The sequence below is a fragment of the Aptenodytes patagonicus genome, chromosome 26 (genome assembly GCF_965638725.1).
Source record: "Aptenodytes patagonicus chromosome 26, bAptPat1.pri.cur, whole genome shotgun sequence".
In the NCBI taxonomy this organism is placed as follows: domain Eukaryota; kingdom Metazoa; phylum Chordata; class Aves; order Sphenisciformes; family Spheniscidae; genus Aptenodytes; species Aptenodytes patagonicus.
This window is the reverse complement of record NC_134974.1, coordinates 1579660-1601865: the sequence shown is the minus strand read 5'-3', so window position 1 is coordinate 1601865 and position 22206 is coordinate 1579660. Positions and strand designations below refer to the sequence as shown.

Genomic DNA, 22206 nt, shown 5'->3' with positions numbered 1-22206 from the left:
TGAACTGATTTCTGGGAAAATGGGTGTACTGCACGCACCCTTTGACAAGGTCCTCTTGGTGGCCTCTGCCACTGGAGGGAGCCTCTGTGCGCATGAGAGCCTCCCATCGCACATAGTGCCTCCGAGCGCAGAGGGGCAGAGTTAGGTCCATCAGTACTGGCTGGCATAGTGTTCAGCCTGTTGGTATGTGCTATGGCAGAGGTAGCCTCAGGTTTTCGTGATTTGGTCCTAACAAGGTAGGATGAATGTCATACATACCAGGGGAGCTCACAATTCAGCTGAAAATATAGTCTACGTTTTTTCTTCTCCTCCCGGAGTTTTCAATGTCTCTTGGTTCTCACTCTTTGGTAATTTCTAGCTGGAAGATTTCTCCCCTCAAGGAGGTACCCCAAAATTGCTATTTCAAAACATAGGTATTAAGCATATATAGCAAGTAATGAAATTCACCCCTGCAAAAGAATTCTAGCTAAGCACGCTGGATTCTCCTTTTAGTTGATCTCTGTGGCATTTGGGAGGTCTCTGACAGAACTAGGAACTGAATCCTGTCTGTTGTATTAAGATGCAGTCTCTTAACTACAAGGTAATTAACTTTTTCCAAAAATTTCCCCTGATGTAGCAATACTATGCAGAATTTTCTGTTTCCGCCAGGTTTTGTGTTGTACTCTGTTAGGGTGACTAACAAAGGTAATAAAGGCAACAGAGGGCAGAGAGTAATGCAGACTGCATACGCAATATAGAATCGTAATATTGTCAGTGCCTCTTAACTTTAAATTGTTTTAGAAAATTATATCCTTGTGTAAGGCAGGGACAGCAGTAATAATGGCTCTTGCCTAGCTAAGATATGGTTTATGTGGTCAAACCAGTTCTGTTCAACTTCAGAGTGCAGAAGTTTTGTTTGTAAAGCTGAGTCAGGAGCACTTGCTAATGAAGAAATAATCAAAGGAAAATGCTTGTGGATGGATGCTCTGCTGATGTAGGTCTGCAACATTCATTCTCTTCACTTCAAAGAGGCTCTTCTTGCTGACATCATCTGAATGCATATCAGCAAGAATTCTGCCCATTAGGCAAGTATGAACTGAAATATAGGTCCAGATCAGTGGCAAGAGTTAATTATGTGTTAGTGTATAGATCCACTGTTTTTTACAGTATCAGAAACTCTGGCTTTCTGATTTTATACAAACTACGAGTGAAAGTTGAATAATCCAAAATTTGAGGCAGTGAATCACAGTCTAATTAGGACAATGCCAGAAATGACCTTGATATATCTCCTTTAAGGAGATACTATTGCCCAACACTAGGCGTCACCTACAGCTATTATCATAATACAACTATTTGCATAGGCAATGTATTAATAAGTGTTTGTGAAACATTTTCAGTCCTCAGAACATTCCCATGGTGTTTAATTATGCGGGGTGTTTCCAGAAACACCTCATAAATCCTAATTTATGGCAGAAGGAGCATGATTTACAAAACTCTACAGCTACTGGGAAAAAAAAATGCATGGACTGGGAATATGACAGGGTCAAGGTATTCAGGGTATTCTCCAAGTATATTTGCCAGCTCAGGTGAACAGACCCTTTTCTGAAGGTCTTTTGATAACATTTGGTGGGTAAAAAGGGGAAATGTTCTTGCACGATGACCTCATGATGTGTGCAATTGCTGACTGGCTTCTTGCTTTCCAGCCTTGTCAGGACCCCCACAGGTGTGGGGGGGCTGGGGTTCACTGACTTTTCTTTATCTTTACCAACACATTTTTAGGGCTTAGCAAACCAGCAAAAAACCCCTAAATGCAGTAAGAGAACCCAGGACTTGTACTTTTTGTTCACTTCTAGCTGGGATTAAACTAGATTTTTGACTACTGAAAAATGACAAGGAACTGTCAACGAATTATCAGTTGGCATGATAAACTTAGAGGAAATAAATGTTGAAGGAGCACAGAAGGAAAGGGAATGAAGGGAGTAGGGCAGAAGACACTCCCTTGCCACTTGCTGACCAGAACGGCACTGAAATGTATTGTAATACAAGAAAATCAAAATGCTGGCTTGTTTAGAGCAGGAAAGCAAATTAAATTATTTAAATGATGTAAAATCTGTTTGGAGTACACCTATGTTGCATGCTCTCCCTGATCCCAGCATGTGTTTTTGTTAATCCTGTTTCTTGGTGTACAGGTGGAAACCAGAGTCATGCAGACAGGTTTACAAGATGCTGACTTAAGTCTGTAATATTTAGTCTCCTCAGCTCCCTCTGGTTGCCCCATGTGACATTACACAACCTGCCTCACTTTCCCTTTAAGTCTTGAGTTTTTCCTTCTCACCCACTTTCCCAAGCACCCACCCCGACTCTTCACTGTACAGCATTAGGCAGCAGCACAGAGGTAGCAAACTGTTATATTACCTGTAATGTCACAGTCAAAATGAAGGCTACATTGTGTTGGCTATGAAATAGCAACGTAAGGGATGGTACCTGAAAGGGGATCATATCTAGGATGATCAGTCTGACCTGTCAAAGGGTGGAGAAGGAGCTATTGTCACCATTTATGAATCAGGAATGGATATACAAAAGTAAAAGGCTGAACTGTCATTCTAGGTGAGCACAAGTTAAGGAGAAGATGGAGCTGGGCCATTTGTGGATATGTATGGCAGGGGAATGAAAGGTGACAGGTATAAACTGAAACAAGAGAGGTTCAGATTGACATAAGGAGGAGAGAGAAAAGAAAAAAGTTGCCCGTGAAGGGAACCCTCAGCATCGTGGTCTGAATTCAGAGGTGATCCTGCTTTGAACAAGGGGTTGGATGAGAGACCTAAGAAAATGTTAGAAATGGAGAATTAGATCCTCAGCTGGTGCAGGTTGACTTTATCAAGCTTTAACATCTCTCTATCATTTTCAGTCATGTTCAGTCATGTTATCTAAAATGCAGTGTGCAGATCTGAGACGTTGCTTTAAAGCACAGTTGTTAACAGTGAACATACAGAATCAGTCTCGGCGTATAAAAAGAAGGGATAGCTCTCAGTTGTGTGGCATCAGAGCTTGCTGAAACACTGATGACTTGTAATACTTGTAGTGTGGTGCCTGTATAAGGTGTTGTACAGCCTTCACAAAGTTCTTTGAGAGTATTTGCATTCAGCCTTCAACAGCATATATTTAACAAGTGAATTTCCCCCCCCAGGTGTATCCCGCACATTCATCTCAAATTTTAAGGACAATTTATGGCATGGATACCTGAAGTTATTTAATGGGGAACAAACCACAGGAATGTAAACAATTTATGCAGGAGAATGAATAAAGTATTTTTAGCAATCTGTGGGTGTGGCAGCTAAATCTGATGTGAGTCATCCTGTGTCCTCCCTGGCAGACCTCAGACTTGGGATGCTGTCCAGCACACAGACCTCTGCTCCCACACACCTACCCTGGGGGGGCTGACTTTTAATGGAAGTTGAAGTACTCAAAGTTCAAGGGCTAGAACTAATGATGACTATATTAACAAAGTATCATGAATGAAGCTTTTATGCATAATTAAGTGATGTTATTACTTGATATTTGAATGTAAGGAGTCTAAGATATGGTTTGATTCATCCCGTTCGTTTGTTCCAATGTTTTGTGCAGAAAAAGTGAAAACAGTTTGAGATGAGGATTTTGAACTTGTTTCTTCTAAATAAATGTAGGTAGGTGTTATTGCTCAAAAGTTCCTTGAGAGGGCAGACCAAAAACTTGGTGTGAACAATGTAAAAGAAGTTGCAAATTTAGGAAATAAGCAAAGAACGAGAATGTAAATAGTAAGAGCAGTCTATCCTGGTCCTGCGCATAGGAGAAGCTCTCTGAAACTGGAGAGGGAAAGAGAAGGACGACAGGGAGAATTGGGAATGGAGAGTCTGCATGGGAAAGTTTTTTTTTTTTTTGAAGTGACAAACAATCCCTTTGCACATTCAAGGCTTATTATCAATGCACCTGATCTAGATGAATAGCTACTTGATAGTAAAGATCTGATTCCAGGATGTCTAAATTGAGTTACATGATATTAACTTTATAATAGGCACTTTGCCTATGTAAATCAATACAAAGCACTTAGGAAGTATTTTGAAACTCTTTCCTTGAGGACACTTGGAGATTTCCCAGTGAATGATTTTGCCCCAGCCAACCCTCAGAGAGGCAATTCCCATGCTAGAGGTAGTTGGGAGTATAAATCTGATTAAATCAAAACCCAGGCTGTATGGAAACTGTGCAAGGGAATAAAAAGAGGCTTTTAGTACACAATCTGGGCCCGAGTGATCCTTCCCCTTCCTGCAGACCGCAGCCATGCGGAGCTTCCCAGCACTGACACTGGTGCTGCATGTGCCTGCCCTCCTTTATAGCATGGTTACTGCCCAAAGGTCTGGGCTACATAGCAGCTGAGCGTATTCACAGCAAAATTACGTGTGACACATACATGCCAGGTCATTTATGGTTGACCAACACAGGTTTTGCACAGATCCTTGGGGAAGGAGAGAGAAGAGACAGACACCATCCCCTCGTGGCAGGCTTTGGTCCAAATGGGCAAGGATCTTCCATCACAGACACTAGGACAAGCAACACAGCTAAATCTGTAGGACAGGTGTGGTGGTGGTAAACAGTGGTGTGACTTTAGTGGTGGCTGGTAGCTACTAGCATTTGGCTTGCTGATCTGCTCCTAAATAGACCACTACTGGAGACATGTTCATGGGGCTAGACTGTTACAAGGTACCGATATTCAAAATACATTAATATTATGTATTCATGCACAATGCAAACGGAGCATAATGCATACTGGATTGCTGAAGGGAAAAGAGGTGTCTGGCTTCCACTGTCTTGGGATTTGTCCCATGCCCTTTAAAAAGCATTGGGGTATGCGTGGGGCAATTTATTTGAAATTTAAAAAAGCTTTTTATGAAAAAAAAGCAAAATAATGATCTCACCTGAAAAATGATGCTTGCAATCCTCATACATGTATTTCTAAGGCGTAGGTGTTGCTCAACACTTGGATGTCTAAATCCGAAGGCAGAGGTTTAGTTTTGCAATGCTCTGTGTACAAATATAATAAATGTTTATGAAGCATTCTGAAAACTATATTTGTTATTACCGAAAGGATCATACAGGAGCCATCTGAAGTTGCGTTTGATTTATGGAAAAAGAAGTTGCACGTTTAATTTGCAGACTCCAGGAACTCAAGTAGATTAGTATGGAGAAAATATCCTAGGGGATGGGGAAGTCTGTTGGAAACACACTCCCCTAGAAATTACAATGGGGAAAAGGTCTCTTTTAAAATCCTGGGAGGTAGCAGCTTTTGCCTCTGACTTAAGGATGTGAACTTTGATGTAATTTTTGATGGATTTACTGCTACAGGCCCAGCCAAAAATTATCCACTTCTATTTGTCCTTTTTTAGAAAATATTTGAAAGCACAGAATAATGAGGGAGGGGAAAAAGTGATTGATCCTTCTGAGTTACAGAACATAGGTAACTAAAAGCAGAATTGTCCCTCTGCTGGGCCTGTAGTTTCTTGGGGGGGAACACGAGCATATTAACGCTCAGCCTGATAACTCATTAGTCCTAGCTGTTACTGTATGTTGGCCTATATATATATATTTGCTTTGCACTGTAAGTTGCATGTATCCACATTGCAGATTCTTCTTGTGCAAGTTGTCCCAACGAAGTGACCTAGAGAGGGTTATAGTGCCCTGCTGCTGCCTGTACATGCTTGGTCAATGATTTTTGTCCTATTTTTGGGGAATAGCCTTGTGAGTAGGCTGGGAAATTCATTCTAGTACTTCAATTAATTCAAAAATCTGCATCTGTTGTGCAGGCACCTGTGCTCCTGGCAGCCTGGGAGGGAGTGCAGAGGAGGTTTCATGGCACTCCATGCTGCTGCAGCCAGACAGCTTTCTGTGAACTGCTTCAGAGGTGTACTGGCAACTGCACTGAAGGGTACAGCACCCTCTAGAGACAGCAGCATCTTTCCTGCATGCAGAAATGCAGTTAGGATGAATTCTTGAAAAATGCAAAAGTTTAAAAATATTGAGTGGTGATTTAGTTAATGCTGGCACGGGTGTTGAGCCTCAGGAAGGTGACAGTGCCACTTATAGTAGGACTCACAAAGGTTCAAAAATAAAGTTTAGAGAAAAAAGGAAAACCAAAAAATGCATGCTGCATGATAATATTTAATGGGAACGAGAAGCTGAATATACATGTGCAAAATTAGATGGATAGGATATAATCAGAAAAGTTCCAGGACTTCGTGAGGGTCTACAATGAATCTCCAGTTCCATGGTTTTGCATAGATTCTTTGATCAGAAGTATTTTACAAAGAAATCTGCTATTACAATTGCTTGAAGTTATTTTTTTGCCCTGGCTTGCATCAAATAATATAGGCAGAAAAATAAGCTGGGAAACCATTACATCATGGGTCTAAGCAGAAATAAAGCACAAGAAAGACTTAAAAATGCCTAATTTTAAGAAATGCCAAGTAGAGCTAACTTTTGTTTAATGGTAAATGCTGGTTCAGCAAAATACACAAGTGAATACGAATTTTGATAAAACTTTGTTTTGGAACACAAGATTTTCAGTCATAACTTTGAAATATTTTATGCTTTTTATTTTGAGAGAAATTGATAAGAAAAAGTCAATGTTGGCATAAATTTGAATTTATTGAGATACATTTTTATCAAACAAAATATATTTTTGAAAATCTTGTTTCTTGGAAAATTCTATTTTTTATTTCATCCTAATTTTGAATAAGATCAATAGTGAAATTTCAATTTCTTGTAGTTTGGAAATTCTAGTCCTCATGCAGGTCTAGTGCCAGGAAGCCATGCTTTTATTGACTCCACTGGGAACTGTGGGAGCTCAGCACTTCTATAATCCATTATCCATAAACTTAGTCGTGATCTGTCTTACTGTTCAGTTCTGCTTTTCACGTAATCCACAGATATCCATGTTGGATTTAGGTTGGCCTGCAAGTTCTATAACAAAATGGTTTGGACAAGTGAGGAAAAAAAGGATTAAAGCTTCCTGTATCACGAAATGATAATCCTGGGTTACATGCTGTCCCAGAACCACACATGCCCCTAAACCCATGATATCCCCTGGAACAGAGTAAGTTTCTGATATCGAACAATGCAGTAGATCCCACTATGGTTTGCTGAGGGAAAGTGGTGAGAATTGGGCCAGGATATATCACAGAATATGGTGGCAAGTCAGGGTCCACTATGTCCACTACTGTATCGGGGTATTTTATGACACAGGTTTCACTGGAGGTGAGGGCAAACGGCTCAGGGCATGTCACCCCCGGCGGCAGGCAGCACTCGTTGTAGGGAGACATGTGACAGATCCAGACCTGAAACACAGGAGGAGGGGAGGGGAGAAAAGCAGTCGTTAGTCCAGCAAAAAGCTTACGTATTAGATATCAAGATTTTGGGACGATAAGGTTGCGTGCTGGATATTGCGATGGCAAAAGCGAGAATTACAAGATGCGAATAGTTCAGGTGATAGTTAAATGTTTCTCCAGTTTCCTTTTCCCACGCAGTAACTCTTCTTCCTAAGTAACCCTTTTGAACTTCATTGTTTCAATATCTGATGATAATTTCTAGATCACCACTGTTTTCAACCTAAAACGCTCTTGTGCTATTGCTTCTCGTCTCTTTTCTCCCCAGGGTTTTCAATGTGTTGCACTGCTCTGTCTCACTCCTCCTATTGCCGATTCAAACCCTGCTGAAAGCCATAACCCCAACTCGACTCCATGTTTTAAACTTCAATTTTACTCCTCACAGCACTGGCAAAATCAAAACATGAGGGTGAAGCTAGTTACCTCATCTCACCTTGTTAGAAGTGGAACAGGTATGATCTGGGTTGGAGACCCACCCATCTTTTATTAGTCTTATTATATATAATCTGGATTACAGTATCTTATATTTGAAATCACACAGCTCTTTAAAACTGTACCTGATATCAAGGCCAGAGTTTTTGGGGCATTGTATAATTATAGATTAACAGACTGTCCTTGCCCTGGATTGTGCCCACACTAATTAGGCAAGGCGAATGGAGTGAGGGAGAAGTGATAATTTTCTTCACTTTATCAGTGTGAAACTGATGTGGAAGGGATTAAGGGCTGGCATAAAGGATGGGCCTGAACTGATTTCCCAAATGAGTCCCAACATTTACCCCGGGAGTCTGTGGGAGAGACAAAATTCAGGGGAGATTTCTTGTGTCTCCAACTAAACATCTCATTTTAGCTACACGCCATCGTTGCCTTCTCCAATCCTCAGGGCTGCATCTTCAGCTTTTTCCATTTGACCCTATGCCTTTGACTTGAAAGTAAGAAAAAGGCAACAACGGAATATCTTACTGGATCTGAAACGGCTAGTTTTGCCTTTGGGAAAAGAATTGCTACCACAGATCAGCCTTAAGGGTAGGGATCCTCGAGTGGTCCAATGCAGACAAACAATTTGTCAAAGCTCATCCTAGTACTCATGAAAAGAGGTGAAGAAGGAGCACTTGTACGCTCCTTCTAGATTTGGAATTCAGCACTATAAATATACTTTAAACAAAACCAGCAGTAAAGTGGCTTCTTAGTAAGAAAAACCTGAGTTCCAGTTTCTGCAGGATTTAAAAAATATTTAGGACTAGTTCTCCAACTGTTAAAAGACACCGTAGCTTCCTTGAAGACAGCCGAGGGTGAGAACCTCATAAAAAATTATTTTTTTCAATGATAATTTGTTTAATGAAACCTAGTCTGTATAATATGAAAATAATGCTTGCCAGTATGAAATTATTGAGACTCTTCGGAGTTCTGAGGGAGTTCTATATGCCGTTCCTGGCTTAAATGAACTGCTGTCTTGAACGCTAATGTAGTTTGCAAATGCCAGTTTTCACCTCTGAAGTGTAAAACTTAAATTGACTTAAAACTAAAGGACAATAGAAAGTGTATTTCTGGAAGAATACCCCCTTGCCATTTCCTAAGTTCAACCTATCATTTGATAATATTTAGATAGCAATAAGTAATTGATTAAAAATTGACTTACCCGGATCACCAAGGAGAAGAGTTTAGGAAAAGTGATTAGAAGAGTTCTACGTAGCAAATGCTTTTATACACTTAGTCAAATTGCCTGGAGGATGTGACACCCTTTTTGCATGAAGTCTTAATTAGTTGCAAAACAAACTTTGCTGCATGCATAACTTCTGCAAGTAATGAAACTGTTGTGCTCTCTGTTTGTGTTTGTTAGCTATTGGATCTTCACATAGTGTGCTAAATACATGCTACACCCTGCAGGCAGGATTCACTTTAACATTTCATGGGTCAAAAAGAACCTGATATACTTCATTAACCACATTTCAGTTATATCATGAGTTGATCAAGCATTCTTTTATTTGCGTTTTTTTCCCCCTCAAATTCAGTCTGTGAAAGGGATTCAAGGGAGCATCAGTAGCACTGTTTGCTGTCAAGGAACAGGATTTTATTTTCACTTCCCAAATCTGATATGTTGTCCAGTGTGGAAGAGAAGAGAGTTTTCCTCTGAAATGCCTTACAGGGCATTAAACTGAAGAGCGTACAGCTGTTATTCCTCTCAGTGAATATTCATGGATGAGGAGAACAACTCAATAAATTTCTAGCCACTTTCCCAATGAGACTGATCACCTGAATAGGATTGATTCCTAGGGAGAGAGCTCTGTTATCCGACATCTGCTTTAGCCTTTACAAATAGTGCTTGCATAGGATTTAAGTGGAGCATGTGGATTTGTTTCAGGTCTCTTTGCAGAGTTTGACCATGTTGCAATTAAAGGCAGGTAGATGCCACCCACGTCTTTTTGCCACTGACTCAAAGTGAAGTCACAGAGCATCAGAGCTCTGTGGGCTATTTTTTGTTTCCCCCACCCCAGCTTTTTAACTGGGTTGAAAAGGACAATATTATGGGAAAGGGAAGGTTGCAATGGACTGTACTCTAAAACTGGTGTTTCCATCCAGGCTGTGTTTTTCTGTGCCAGTACTAAGGTGAAGACTGGGGAGGGGGGGCGGAGTACACAAGAAATAGCTCTATCCTGATGAGAACTTTAACACAAATGAGAGACATAAGTTTAGTATAAGACTACCAAAGAATCGGAGAAAATGGGGGCTGTCAGTTTGTCAAGACTTTTATGAATGAGCCAGACATGTGGATTTAAAAATGTTTTTATAAACATTTTAAAGAGGAAATCAATGTGACAGAAATATCATGTTAAAGAAGGAGAGGGAAATCAGGATCACATAGAAACAGACTTCTGAAAAAGCCACCAGTTAGTGCAGCTAGGAGTTTTTTGGCATAACAGTCACCTGACATGCCAGCTCATAAATCAGAAACAGTTTTTTTACTATGTAAAAGGTACTCTTAATTAAAATCTTATTGTAGTGCCAGGGAGAGGGATCACTTACATATTTGGGGACACACTTAAGGCAATTGGAGACAATACAACTCGCTGTGTTGCAGTAGCAATACCTGATGCACAATGCCTTATCTGCATAAATAACTGGGAATCTGTCTGAAATCTTTTGTTCTGTTCACAAGTTCCTGTAAATGCTTTTGCCTTAGGACCCCTGCTAGCATCCTCCCAAGCTACAGATAATTTATGATATGAAGGAAAATTAAGTGAATAATAATTATGAACAAAGGAATCCTTCCTTCTGGTTTGCAAGGTAAGGAAGGGAGGCATGTCATCTTCCTAGCGCCACACAATGGTTGCCCTTCACTTTGAATATAAAACTTGTGAAAGAGAATTAGTAGTTTTGATGGTGGAGTCTTTGCCGTGAGGTTCCAGGGCCTGAATGTTGCTTTAAGACAGTGAAGTTTAGGCTGGGACTAAAAAGCTTTCTGGGACTGGAGTAAGTAAGAAAAGTGAGCCAGCTGAGAGGACTCCAGTGAGGACTTTCCTGTCCAGGATGAAAGGCGGTATTGCCACTTTATCCAGATACGTGGGGATCCCTAAAGGCTGCTCCTCTAAGAGACAGATACACCAGTTTGTCTGGAGAAGGTAAAGATCTAAGGCTGAAATACATTCCTTAATTAACACTTCACAGCCTTACAGAATGACTGGAGTCAAGGCTGGTGCAAGTTTGCATAATGTGGTATATTTACTTGTAGCTGATTTTTCCCATGCTTTGGTCCCTTTTGACCTCTCTTTGCTCCATCCTGGCTAGGAAACTTCATGCTCAGACTGACTCCCTGCTAGATATGTTGCGCTCGGGCCTGTGCATCGACATGCCTTCAGCCCTTGTGGGGATTACTAGAGCATTTACACTGGTTTGTCTAAAATATTTCAAAATCCAATCTGGCTGCTTGGAGCTATGGCAAAAAAAAGGCCTATTCCTTCTGCATAACATACATAAGATAAAGCCTTTCCTATTCACTGAAGGCAGCTGTTCTTCAGGGAGGCAAAGGACTTTTTTTGTACAAATTAAGAGCTCTGTCTCATTTCTCATATTGATTTTGAGCATGTGAATCTATGGGGGAACACCAATCAGTGAAGCGGGTGCTTCAGTTTTTGCCAGAAGGTGGCCAAAACCAAAGGCTGGAGTAAAAAGGTGGATTTGTGTTACGCCCTTAGCACTGTTTGGACTTTTCTTTTTTGAGTCAAATGTCACTGCATCTTAGCCAGGTTGTTTTTTAAGGTCATAATAAGAACAGGAAAAATGAGTACAGTTTTCTGATTAAAGTAGGCTTTTTGAGGGCTCCAGGCAAAAGGGGAGTAAAGGTAGGTGGGAATGTCCTAAGATTTACTTCTAATTAATCTGCCTAAGCACTGCTTTGCCACTGAGGAGCTATATAACATTAAAGCTGTGCAGCAGGATTCATTTGGCTGAAAAATCAAATATACATATATAGGGAGATTAATATATATTTATTTATATATGTTTATTCTCATTCAATCTGGTAAGATTTGGTTCTTGCAATTTAACCACAGATAAAGAAAAAGATTGGTTGTATCAATATAAAATTCACACAACATGCTGCTCATAAGCCAAGTGAAGGTAAACCTTAAACTTGTAGGTAAAAAAAAAAAATCCAGTTTTTAACTGACTGTAAACCACCACAGGCAGTGTTCTTGGGGAGGAAAGTTATTGCATGCAGTAGATCCCGTAATTACTGGAATTGCCCCAGTAGCTCAGTTTTCTAGACAAAGCAGCAAGGCACCCCATGATGGTCCAGGCATGGAGCCCTGCAGCAGGAGAGCCCCGCGGCGTTGGTGCAAAGAAGCCTGAGAGCGGGGGTGGCTGTGGGGTGGCAGCTCCTTCCCTGCATCTGGTGGAGCTGAGTGGCCCTGGACATTGCCTGAGCCAGGGCAATGCCCCACAGAGGCTTTTCCACAAGTGCTTGGGACAAATCAGATATGATCTTTAATAAACATTAGAGGAAGATAGCTGGAAATGCCTGGCAAGAAAAACCTTAGCTGCCAACTATGCTCATCTTCTGTAGTTGAAGTGTTTTGTGCCATTAATCCAGGCGTAGCGTAACCCGTGCTCCTCTTATGGGCCTTCTCTTTTCTAAATACTGTCCGAGAGACTGCTCGGTGCTTTGTGTTATTGCACCCTCTTTTTACAGCCCCTTGTGCCATAGTCCACTGTGGGACTCCTTGAGAATTTTACTGTTTGCAGTTTTGGGCACTAGAGAAAATGCTACCTCGCGCTTCCCTTGCAGCTTAGTTTTTCATTGCCTTTGGCAAACTTTAATTCCAGTTATTATGTAGGTTTAATAGTGAAGCACAGAGGCTAAATGAATTGTCAGAGGTCACTTGGTGAGCAAATGGAACAGCCTGGAGTAAAACAGGCTTTCCTCATTGGCATTTATCATATTATTTATAATTTGAATTCCAGTAACTCTTTGAAGTCTTAACTAAGATTGCCTTGCGTCGGGCAAACAAAGGGCAAGTCCCCACACCGAACAACAAATGTTAGAACTGATTAGATCTGAGAAACAAAAGAAAGGATTACTATCTCTCTTTTACAAATGCAACATTAATGCACAGGGATTAAGGGAGGGGCTGTCAGTACAGAAAAGTACAGTGAGCACTTTTTGGTATGTCCTGAAATGACTTTTCCAGTTTTACATAGGAAATCTGTGGCAATCAGGAAGTAAACACAGACCTGAGTTTTAATAAATCACTTAATTTTAAGATTACCCATATTCACATTCTCCCAGTTTCCACAATAAACTTAGGATTTGGTGTAACAGCTCAGTCTATAGGATGACTGAAGTGTATACAACCGCAACTAGGCCAGTGGCTTGGACTCTGGAACATCCTTCTTTCTGGGATAGCCATGTTTACAGGAAAGATAAGATACCTGAAATTGAATCCGAAGAGATAAGTGTCCAAAGGGATTGGGAATCCTAGTGTAGAGGAGATGCACTTGGGCTGAACAAAACATAGCAATTCAATAGGACTGGAAATTCCCAAACTGTGCTTTTTTTTATTTCCCCCCTACTTGGAATGAAGAGTGAACATGGATTTTTTTTAATTTTTAATTCCCCCCCCCCCAAAATGGAGGAAAAAAGGGCCAAGTCTTTTAAAGCTGCTTAAAGTATTTTAAGACACCGTCCCTAGTTAAAATCTGTGGCTTCATTTATGTATTTTGAAACCTAAGCTGTCACTTAAGAAATCTGCAATTACCAATGCCTGCAAATTACTAACTATGGAGTAGTAATGATCTTTGTTAAAAAAAATAACACCCTTTAAATGAAAATCCTACATCAAAAATCATCCTTTAGGTAATGGTTGGTTACCAAGGAACAATTGTCTCAACGTGGATTTATCTGCTTTTCCGAAGAGAACAGTTAAAGAGGGGGGAAAAGAAAGAAAACAAGAGGAGAAATAGGAGGCCTATGTTGTGGTAACTTTCTTAAATTTATTGAAAGCTTAAAGAAGCCTTTTGTGTGTGAGGTCCTAATTAGCTACCCAGATATTTTTTTCCCAAGACTAAGTTCTGCATACTGTCTGCATGTGTCAGACTAGCCTGATTTGCACATTTTCTGACCTTCACATTCTGCTCACATTCTTTCATTAGAGATGTACAAGAGCCTAACCCTTTGCTCAAATTATTCTCCTGACTCCTCTGAAAAGGCCTCTGAGTCTTTATTAAGGGTCTTAATAAAGGGTCTTCATATTGTTATTCCGTTACCAGCGTGAGTAGTTCAGCTCTTTGAGACCCCTCCTCTGAATGCAAACAAAATTAAACAAGATGTGGAGGTCATGCATGCTAATACAATTATTCTCTGTTTTCACATACATAGGAAGCGAGCAAGTGCATGTTTGTGTAATTTCTGAGAAATCAGTATTGTCTGAGAAGGTTCAAGTTTTCTCTGCAACAAGTTTCATCAGTTGCCTATTCTGAGAAAGCCGGCAGCAGTACAAAGCTACTTTTCAAATGAAAATCAAACAAAAATGTAGTATGATGCAAGCACCTTAATACATAACTAGAGAATGTACATTAATAACCTTAATGCATATTTCAGGGTGACTTTGTAACTCTGTTTTAAAACACTGCAATCATGCTGGATACTTAAAATATGATAATAAGTGTTTTGCATGTGTAAACCATTAATGAGAGTTTGCAAAGTGCTTTCAAATCCTTTAATCTGAAACTTCCGCAGGCTGTTCCCAATGGCTGTCATTGCTTTGGGATTTTTACAAAGACATCTACTTTACAGGAATAATTTAGATGAGGACCACAGATTGAATGAGTTATTAGAAAAAGGAAAATGCTAGCAACTAAAGAAATGAAATGGTTTTCAGAGAAAGGTGGTGGAGCATGAATGCTTTTTATACTGAAAACGCCCAAACTTCCACAAGATAAGATGGCACCCCAGCAGTGGCAGCATCTTGCCCGAAGAGATTTACTTGCATAGTTACGGCGGGTTGTACATTAAACCTGCAAAGAGAGTTGGTTTGGGTTTTTTTTTTACACCCAGCTACAAATGTAATCCCAGCATTAGGGGAGAGAGAGAGTCCTCTTTGCTGCTCATCGACCTTGTCCGAACAGCTGACTGCTAAGACTGTCTGCTGCAAAATTGTACCACCTGTCTGAGGGTAGGATCCAGCTTCTTTGGAGTGTAGGAGTACTAAAATTAAGGAGCAAAGAAAACCAAATTCCTTCTCCCTATGTATCAGGTAATGTGAACTCACTCTCCCTAAGCATGCTGGTTCCTTGGGTATGGCCAATGAGAGAGATCACTGAAGTAATAGTCATGATCTTTGGTATTGCTTCATACAGAGCTTAGTGATTCCCTGTATGATTCCCTCCTCTGAGATGCCCGTGAGTCTGGCTTCGGAGCTGGGTGAGCTGTGAGAGACATCCAGGGAGGCAGAATTAAAAAAGTCACCCAAACCGCTCCTGCTTTACAGCAAAAGCTAAGGTTTGCTCCCACTGAAAAATGATGATATTTTGGTTGCCAAAGCCGTGATGCCTCAAAAGATATAGCTTTTTAGAAATTATTTGCCTTGAAAACAAGGCATCTCGGAGCTGTTCCAAATTTGAAGTAACTAGTAGTTTTGAAAGTCTGTTTATGCTTTCCAAGCAGTGCACTCCAGCTTCCAGCCCATCTGTCTTCTGTCCTTACAAGTACCACAGCTAAATATGATTTGAGGGGAAAGATGACTGGGGAACAAGAGCATCAGACTGATGACAGGCAGCCTACTAAAAACAAACAGTTGTGCTCTTGAAAGACACTCACAGAAAGGGAAAATAATCTGTCACTGAGATGACTTGTATCCTGAGAAAAAACTGATGAAATTTATAAGGCTTTACCCTTCATGGTAGAAATCATTGCAATGGCATACAAATCCATGGAATTGAGTTTATTTGCATCTACTGTGGTCCAGGGTCACCTGAGACTGTAAGGGGTGAGTGGGATCTAATATGAATGCAGTGTAAGGGGGGGGGGGGGGGGAAGCATTGAGGCAAGGAATCATGACCTGATTCGGAGCTGATTAGTGGAATGACATGTGACTTTGATCTGTTTATCTTAAAGGGATATTATTACTCAATTCATGGGTGTCTGAAACCCATACCACACTTTAATTAAACACAGCACTCTGCATGTATAAATCATTAATGAATACTTGTGATATGACATTTGATTTAAGGAGGACGCAGAGCTTCCCGATAAGAGTTACTGCCCTAGGGAAGCCTCCAACACACCTCATAATTTAGAAAGGATTTACAGAGAAAAATTTTTACTGCTCTGTTAGAGAAGCAAACAAGTAGCAGGTAAACAACTCCAGACAGGAAATCTGTCTGTAGGGAAGGTCAGATCTCAGGGTATTTGAGACACTTTCTCTGAGTAGCTTGCCTTGTGGGCTGACAGCTATGGCTTTTGACACAACAGCCCAAAGATGAGCTATGTGGGGACAAAAAAAGTCTTTGTCATCCTTGGTAGCTGCAGTTTTTCACCCTGATTCTTACTGGCAGACCCTTTAATCAGGGTTGATGCCCAAACAAGCATCCCAGGGACCAACCAAAGCTTGGGTGTAGAATGACACTTTATCTATCAGAATGGGTTAGGGTGGCCAGAAGTGTCCTTTTCTAAAGAATAGGAAACAAAATAGCAACATCTGTCTAGATGGCACATTGAAATAGAAGTGATTACGCTACACTATGCCAGGCTTTTCAGTGCAATAGTGTCACCACAAGTCTCAGACCCTTCCTGGTCCAGTCTGAAGGAGCCCACTTACAGGGGGGTCACTGGATGTGAATTTTCGCTACGAATCTGGAGCAGATGTACGGCTCTAGCTCTGCAGGTAGGCAACTTAGTCTTCTGCTAGTAGAGCTGAGGAAATTATTTTTCACTGAGAAGGACATGCTGTGAAAGGCAAAGGGAGAGAAGCAATAACTTAGGATTTGCATAAACTGCATTTTTGTGGTAACAGCTGGGACAGGCACAGAGCTTGTGGCAGCAAGGCTAATGCTTGAGAAAGTAGATGGTTTGTGTTGGTGATTTCCAAAAAAACCATATTCCAACCTTATTTTGTTACCCAGTGCTGCTGCATTATATAGTCATAAGAATTTAGAGTAGCTGTGAATCTGCTCCAGAAGTTTTATAAAAGGTTACTATTATGACACACACAAACCTACTTTTTAATGAAAAAATTAATAACCCTGGTTTCTGAAGCTATTAAATATTGCCTGCTTAGGTGTCGTGGTTTAATTTCAGTAACCGTGACTCTCAAATTTGAAGTGATGTTATTATCCAAGTGACATGACTATTTAAATTTTGTCATATACTTGCAATATTTACATAGTATGTACACTTTGTATGTCTCAATCATTAATGAGTATTTGGGACTAACTTTGAAGTTCTTTCCTTTAAAGAAGCCAAAGGAGGAGCTTCAATATTGTTATACAGCCCTAGGGATCTGCAGACAGACACACCTCAGTGGTTTCTAAATATGTAATGGAAGTAAATGAAAGATCAAGATTCTGATATTGTGAGGTAGAAAACTAAGTGAAATATACTTTTTTTTGAATGAAAGAATATTTTATAAAAACATTTCCATTAATCCTGGATTGATCACTTATTCCACCTCAATGATTACTACAGGATGCATTCCCAATGAATTTGTTTTTTCTCTGTACTGAATTCTTAAAACAATAAAAATAAATTCACAAATTTGGGTGTGATGTTTTGTAGGAACTCTGCTGGGTGGATAATTTTATCCCTTCACGGTCAATTTAATTCTTGTTTTGCTGTAGTCGTGATGTATTAGGTTCTGTTTTAACAAATGAAATTAAACATTTCTCTCTTCAGAAAAGTTTCATGCAATGGTGTAAAAATTTAAGCTTCAGTCTTTCTTAATTTTTCTTCATTTGGTTAGCCAAAATTACCGACACAAATTATTTGAATATAGTATAAATGATTGTTTGCTGCACCACCTGAATGAAGCATTTGGTTTTCTGTGTTTGGGTATGGTAATAAATCAACTGAAAGTATGTGTCCAAGCAATTGCATGGATGCCATCTTCTCATGTGTTCTCAATTGCTTTAATTTCTTTCCTACAGGAGAGTTGTCTGAATACCATAAGTGGATGTTCTGGATACCAATTTGTTATGCCAGTACATTCAAACCTCAGCATATTACACCCCTAATTAGTCTAGGGAAACAACTTGTCCAGTAGCCCATATCCAACACCAGATGCTGAACAGTATGTTTCTGCTGAAAAATGCTTTGTAGAACGATTCTGGTTTGCTTTAAAAAAAAAAACCAACCCTGATTTGCTGTGCTAAATTTCTGTCAGCATCTCTCAACACATGCAGCACTCTTTCTGTTGAGTTTCATCTCAAACATTTAATGGGATGTTTTTGTCTTGTACTATTACAGTCTTCACTGCTGTCAGTACACGGATGATTCAAAGTCCTGTTGTGAGAAGAGTTTTTTCATAGATATCTGGACTGTCTGATGTTGCACAATGGATTTTGACATTTTAAATGTGCAATTCAGTATCTGGCCAGGTAGCAGCAGCTGACCTGTCTAACTCATTGTCCTTGCACAGTTTGAACATGAGTCCATAAAGTCTGAAAGTTTTCAGTCTCAGCTTGGTGAGATAATTCTCAGTCTGACTGATGTCAGGAAAAGATTCTCCTTACAAGTAGTTGCTCCATTTTCTGACTCCTTGTAAAAACGTACGACATCCTCCAAACAGACCTCAGCTTAGTATTGGAAGAAGGGAAGGAAAAAACACTCTGAGTCTTTACAGAAATTGCTCTGTGGGTCAAGGGGCAAATTATTTCTAAAAATGTTTTGAAGTGTTGAGTTGGCTTGGAAGAACACACTTTTTTAAACATTCTGATGGTACCATGTTGTGTGTTGGGAATTAAAAGTAGTTGGAGATTATACAAAATTAGAAGGAAGCAACACAATAAGCTATAAACCATGATGTGGTTTCTGAAATAAAATGGTTAATGTTGACTGACAAACTAAAAATTTGCTACTATACAAGGTATGTGACCTAATCAGGCTTTTATCTACAAAAATATTTCACACTCAATGAGAGATTCAAACTAGATATGCGGCGCAATCCTAAGAAACAGAGAAAAGTACCTGGAAGAATATTTGTGCAAAATATGCAAATTTTCCAATTACTTAACTATGTAAGATGAGTCTCACATCATTCTAATTTGTAAATGGCCCTGTGAAAGACAAGTCAGTAACTAAAATGACAGACAGAGGAGGAAAAATTCATTGCTTTCCAAGCAGATCATGATGAATGTCAAAATTACCTGAATCAACAATGCTGTGCATGAAATTAATTTGATCTCTAATTATGTCACATAAAACAAGGCTCTAGGATGGAATGGGCAGGCCATTAGCAAGAAAATGGGGAGGGAGCATTGCAAGTACTAAATCAAAGCCTACTTCAGTAGTACAGAGCGCTTTCCATACAAGATGAGCTTGTTGGTAACAAGTTACATGCACAAAGGGTGCCTCTGGGCCTGGGGCGGTCTGGACCAGTATAAAAGCCAGTCCAACAGCAGGCTCCCTCATCCACTTCTCTTGCCTTCTCCTCGGTGAACAAGGTAAGTAGTAAGTGCCTTTGTCTTTTTCTCTTCATCATTTTTCTCTTTGTCTTCTGGCCTCGGTATAGATTTTGCTGAAAACCTTGCTGCTTTGTCGTGTTCCTGACTCTCAGCTCCTTGCCACCATCATGGGAGATGGTCTTGGACTTTCTTTGCAGGGGACCCTTCAGGACCGAGGCTCTTTAATCTCTCTTCTTCCCTATGCAGGCTGTCCCTTCTCCCCAGCCTGTGCCTTTTCTCTTGCCAAGCGGGCTGTCAGCCTGCACCTCACATGATGCCTGTGTTTTCCGTACGCTCTCTCCCAGGTGCACCTCCGTCCTGCAGCCATGTCCTGCTATGACCTGTGCCGCCCCTGTGGCCCAACCCCGCTTGCCAACAGCTGCAACGAGCCCTGCGTCAGGCAGTGCCAGGACTCCCGGGTGATTATCGAGCCCTCTCCCGTGGTGGTGACCCTGCCTGGACCCATCCTCAGCTCCTTCCCCCAGAACACCACTGTGGGATCCACCACCTCTGCTGCTGTTGGCAGCATCCTGAGTGCTGAGGGAGTGCCGATCTCCTCCGGGGGCTTTGGCCTCTCTGGCCTTGGTGGCCGCTACTGCGGCAGAAGGTGCCTGCCCTGCTAAAGGCAGGCTGGATGTCCAGTGAGCGCATTGACCAGGAAGCCCAAAGCCAGGTGCCGGACTGAGGACGGAACTGCTGGCCAGGGTTTCCAGATGGGTTGAGCACCCTCGTGCCCTCCTGCAATGAGGGAGGGAAGGAAGCAAGGTGCCAGCCTGTGGTGTCTGGAAACACGGCCAACCGATGTTGTCTTCTTCTCCTCCTGCTTTCTTCTCCGCATCCTGAGTCCCTGTTGTCTCCTGCTGTGCTGTGCCATGGGTTCGTCCTGAAGCAATCGGAGAGGGGCCCTGCTCATCACCCTCTCCCCCCACGTGTGTGGGAGGAGGACGCGTGTCCCATTGCTGTGAAGGGGTGCCTGACTCTCCGCTGCCCTGGTAGCAGCCTGGAGCGGGTCCCTTCCAGCACGCACTGCTTTGTTTCACTCTTTAGACTCATTAAAGTTTATGCTGCATGGTAGCTTGAGTCTCCTCGTGTTCCTTCCCTCCTGGGATGCCCAGCCAAGCTGTCCAGGGGGAAAAGGGATGCGCTGGAGGGGAAAATGGTGGGTGGGTAAGGGCCAATGGTGGACCTCTCTTGCGCCTGTAGGAGCTGAGTACCCTCGAGGGCTGTGGTCATTGGAAGGAGACATGGGGTGGTGGAGGGGTGTGTGGTATTGTCTGAGTATGCAAAGGGTGGCCAGGAGCTCCCCCAAGGGACGTGTGAGCAACAAGTGTGGTTGGATACTGGCTTCCACTTGATGAGGGAAGCCATTGACCTGATGGAAGACATTTCTGTGCAGGCTAACACCCGCCTGGCCAAGGCTCTGGTCGCATGTTACCACTCGCAATGTGTCCTTGCCCTTCCCTCCTCCAAGCACTTCTTCCAAACCCTGGAACTGGAGGGAGTCCCAAAGGAGTTGAAGGGACAGGTGGCAGCCAGGGCAACTGTGTAAAGGGAGATGTGAGCCCTCTGCTAGATTTTGGCACAATGGGGATGGGTTGAGCATGGGTGTGTAAAATGGGTAGGGGAGGGGGATGGACACACAGGGATCGCCCTCCCTCATGTGGAAGTGATGGGTAGCGTGGGTGACATGTCCTGGAATCTCTGCAGAGGTCTAGAAGGGAGCAGGAAAAGCATCTTTGCCCCGACTGGAGCAGTCTTGTGGTCAAAAGCATTAGGTGTTGTGGAGTCCTTCTGTGTGTGTCACTGTGTCCTGAAGGGCAGTGAGTCTGGAGCAGACGTGCTGCAAATCCTCCAGAAACCCCACTCAGCTGCTGTGCAGGCTGTGCCTGTAGAGGTCCCAAGCAGCGATCCTTTTGTCCCTCCAACCAGGCCTCAAGCTGGGGAGACTGAGGGAGTGGTAGCCCGCCGGCTCTGTTCTCAGTCCCTCCTTCCCACTCCCTTGTCCTCCACAGGCAACACTTTGGTCCTGCTGCTCTGGTTGTGCTTCAGGTAGAGTAGGAGGCACCTCTTGTGCCGTGCTCCTCCGACTGTCCTGACAAAGACTCGTGGACCCTGCTTGGTGCTGAGCAGGGTTGGGTGTCCTGTGGAGGTCCTGCCAAGTACTTGGTCATGCCTGCTGTGCCAGCAGTCTGGATGGCCAGAGCAGAAGTTGTGGCAAAGACTCAGGCAGGAAGAAGGCAGTGTATCGATTGGCCAGCACGTTCCTTGGTCACAGGGGTGCCTCGAACTTTACCAGAGGTCTCCAGTAAAGAGTGTTGGGCGGGAAATAGCCTTCATTCTTAACCACTGGTACTGTGCTGCTTAAGGCAGCTAAGGATGAAGGAGAGAAGGAAGATGGCAAAAGAGCCAAGCAAACTTCTGCCGAGAGCAAAGCTCAATCTCAGAGAGAGAGACTAAAACCCAAGAGCAGAGGTACCCTGCCTAGAAAGGCGATGCCTAAAACGGTGTGGGTGAGCACAGCATGAGGGAGAGCGATTGACGGTGCCGACCCTTGCATGTGGATGTCCAGGCTGAAGGCGCAGGGTTATGCGGAGACCTGCCCCATTTATCAGGAAACACTTTAAAGTGAGGCCCTGGAGGGCAAGGGGATGGCATCACCCGGCGA

At 42.1% G+C, this 22206-nt stretch overlaps 1 pseudogene across 1 annotated transcript; it reads left to right on the top strand.

Annotated features, from left to right (window-relative positions):
- Positions 1 to 19489: 19489 nt before the first annotated feature.
- LOC143171136 (feather beta keratin pseudogene) lies at positions 19490 to 20615 on the top strand (annotated as a pseudogene). Its single transcript, XR_012997140.1, has 2 exons — positions 19490 to 19541; positions 19847 to 20615. The product of XR_012997140.1 is annotated as a feather beta keratin pseudogene (transcript).
- The last annotated feature ends 1591 nt before the right edge of the window (positions 20616 to 22206 follow it).